The sequence below is a fragment of the Chlorocebus sabaeus genome, chromosome 10 (genome assembly GCF_047675955.1).
Source record: "Chlorocebus sabaeus isolate Y175 chromosome 10, mChlSab1.0.hap1, whole genome shotgun sequence".
In the NCBI taxonomy this organism is placed as follows: domain Eukaryota; kingdom Metazoa; phylum Chordata; class Mammalia; order Primates; family Cercopithecidae; genus Chlorocebus; species Chlorocebus sabaeus.
Window position 1 is genome coordinate 60,719,509 of NC_132913.1, and position 3,650 is coordinate 60,723,158.

At 40.0% G+C, this 3,650-nt stretch overlaps 1 pseudogene; it reads right to left on the reverse strand.

Moving 5' to 3' along the window:
- Window positions 1-226: 226 nt before the first annotated feature.
- LOC119625114 (peptidyl-prolyl cis-trans isomerase A pseudogene) lies at window positions 227-721 on the reverse strand (annotated as a pseudogene).
- Between the last annotated feature and the right edge of the window lie 2,929 nt (window positions 722-3,650).

The following is a 3,650-nucleotide window of genomic DNA, read 5'->3' on the forward strand; positions in this document are numbered from 1 at the left end:
TTTCTTTGTTGTTGTTGTTATTATTTAGTTTTCATTTCATAAACATAAACTTAACTCTGCAATCCAGCTAGGCATGGAAGGGAACAAGGAAAACATGGAACCCAAAGGGAACTGCAGCGAGAGCACAAAGAATCTAGGATACTGCAAGCATATGGGGTGGAGGTGTGCTCTCCTGAGCTGCAGAAGGAATGGTCCGGTGGTTAAGATAAAACACAGGTCAAACCTTTTAGAGTTGTCCACAGTCAGCAATGGTGATCTTCTTGCTGGTCTTGCCATTCCTGGACCCAAAGTGCTCCATGGCCTGTACAACATTCATGCCTTCTTTCATCTTGCCAAAGACCACATGCTTGCCGTCCGACCATTTATTCTTGGCAGTGCAGATGAAGAACTGGGAACCATTTGTGTTGGGTCCAGCATTTGCCATGGACAAGATGCCAGGACCTGTATGCTTCAGGATGAAGTTCTCGTCATCAAATTTCTCCCCATAGATTGACTTGCTGCCAGTGCCATTATGGCGTGTGTAGTCACCACCCTGACACATAAACCCTGGAATAATTCTGTGAAAGCAGGAACTCTTGTAACCAAGTCCTTTCTCTCCAGTGCTCAGAGCACAAAAGTTTTCTGCTGTCTTTGGAAACTTGTCTGCAAACAGCTCAAAATAGACATGGCCCAAGGACTCACCGTTGACAGAGATGTAGAAGAACACAGTGGGGTAATACATGGCTAGTAATACAGAGCTCCCAACGGCTGCATCTGCAAAGCACTCAATGACTGTTTATGGAATAAGGTGGAGTCCTGTTCCCTCAACCTTGCTACTACTGTTTCCCACACTCACTTTTCAGATAAATTCCCAGGCAAGTTAGGGAGGGATCCTATGGAGAAACATATATTTCTCCAAATCCATTGGTAGTAGAAAATAACCTTGGACATAGGTCTTCAATGAATTGGTATGTAATTATTCAGCATCTGAGTCGAAATGCAAACAGTAGCTCCAGTCTACACAGAGTTATCCGGATTAAATATAATCATATTTGTTGTGCTGATATCCATGTTGTTGAGAACATACATATATATGATGCAGCTCAAATAGCATAGGGAGAACAATGGTTAAACACGAAGGCTCTTGGCTGCCCTAATGAGATGGGGAATGGGGAGTCTGGGCATGGAGGTGCTCATTATGTGAAAGATAATATTTCTATTCAGCATCCCATAGAGCATTCATTTCAGCTGAGATCTCACTCTGGGAGCTCCTTTCCCATGCAAAATGTAGAACATTCAGAGAGAATGCTTAGAGAGAGAGGGGAAAGCTCTAAGCCTGTAACGGTGGGAAAAAAGGTCTTTCCTAGCTATAAGTAACTGGCAGCAACGTCCAGTAGAGAGCATTAGAGCAAATCTTATGTTATAAATACAGTTGATAAGTAGACTGTCCTTTACTTGGACTTGAAGCTATTCCAGTCAGAGACTGAGAATTTCCTTTAAATCCTAATGAGGGCCATGGTGCAAGGAAGCTTTGAGGGCTGAGAGCAGTAAAGGGTGCATAAGAGCACTTCACGTGAGCCTAAACGACAGATACAATAGAAGCCTTGGGTGGGAATCAGACAAGATTATTTCACAGATGCTTAGGATTTCCATTTGTAGGAAACTGGGAACAATGAGCAGAATCCCACCATTCAGCCTTGCTGTGTATACTTAGGCTCAAAACTTGGTGACTTAGAGTTCTTATTTGTTGTATCAGTAATTCCCCAACAATCCTATTCTTTAATTTTGTTTTCTTAAATTTTCGTTGAAGAACCATCAGCTCATGTATTCGTATGCTTAAGAGATAAATGCTGAAGTAGTTAGAGGCAAAGTGTCAGATGTTTGTAGATTACTATGAAGTTGTACACATATAGAGACAAAGCAAGTATGATTGCCATCTTTTGAACTGTAATTCTTCTTCTAACTTTTTATATGTTAAAAAAATCTCATACTAAAAAGTAGAAAGAGAAAGCCATATCTGATATTGGTACAGACAGATATCTAGACTAAGTGCAGCCCACTTGTCTATTTTCATCAAGATTTGACTGCCCACAGTGATCAATCCAAATGGCAACAACTTTTATAGAACATTCCTCTACAAAGGCTTATTTCTGTCAGTTCCATTCATTAATTCATTCATGTATTGTTGAGTGTCTACTATATACTGGGCACAATTCTAAGTCCTGGCTATATAGCAGGGAGCTTAATCCTCTATACTTATATTAACTATTATTTAACAAAAATACCCTTTAGAGAAAGTAAGTCTTTTGGAAGGTATATAGGTTTATTTTTAATAATGTCTTCCTTTTAAAATACCAGTTCCTTTAAATGTCCTTAGTAAACCTATGTATTACAAGAAAAATGACTTGAGTTTCACTGGAAAAGCACTTGTAAAATGTACTTTATTTCTCTCTTTATCGTTTTCTGGCTGCTATAACTTAAAATATTGCCCTGGGGAGACAGGAAGACCAAAAATTCTAATCCTCTAAGAATCAGAGGCAGGAAACTAGGAAAAGTTGTTAGTTTAGTCAAGTTTAAATGAGAAGGAACACAAGGGTTAGGCTGGTAATTATTTTAACCAGAATGGGATAATCTGAGAGTAAAAATGAGCCTGTTTACATTTCATATCAAACTTATAAAAAACCCCGTTGTACTCAGGAGGCTGAATTGGGAGAATCACTTGAACCTGAGAGGTGGAGATTGCAGTGAGATCCCACCACTGCACTCCAGCATGAGTGACAGAGTGAGACTCTGTCTCAAAACAAACAAACAAACAAACGAACCCCATGCACAGAGGGGCATAGTGTTTCTAGGCACATTTGTGGTATCCAGGGCAAGCTCTTCAGGGCAAGGGCGTTTTTAGATACTTGTGACTGTTTTATCACTTACTCCTGAAGATCAGCAATTCATAAAACTTAATACCTGCCGATCTCAGCCTGTTGTATTGTCACCACCCCAGGGCATACAATACCATTTCAAATGATGTCTTTGGTTTGCCAGGTTTCATATGCCAAAGAACTTTCAAATGGTGCATCCTACCCTCCACACTGCCTTTTACACACTATTCCTATAGTGGACCAGCAGGAGATCTACTCCTTACCATGAACAGGAGACTTTTAATAGCAGAATATGGGAAATAATGATTGCTATTTTGGGTTTATATGTTTTGTTTGCAAAATAATGGGTTTTAGGTTAAATTGAGGCAGGTGTGCAAATGTTCTGGTGAAGTCCGTGCAACCTCCTTCCAAAACAGCAAACTATAAAAAGACTGTCATAATAGTGGTCACCAGCATCAATAATTGTAACAAGGGGCTGGAATATCAATCACAGGAAAGACAAGCATTTTGATAGCATTAATCAGAGCTGGTTTTCTCCTGCAAATCATGCCAAAGCTCTTGGATTGCTGCCTGTTCCCATTGTTTTCTGTCTGCTGGTTTGTACACAGATTCCTCTCCCCTTCCCCAGTGTGGCCATAATGAAATTGGGGAATTAACTCAGAGCAGAGTTGTTCTAGTTTGGATGTGAAGGTAAACACAAATGGAGAAAGTTCAAATTTTTGAGAAGAACAAACAGCCCTTGTTACTAAACATTAGCTGGCAAATGTAACAGACATGTACAATGGGCAGATATCA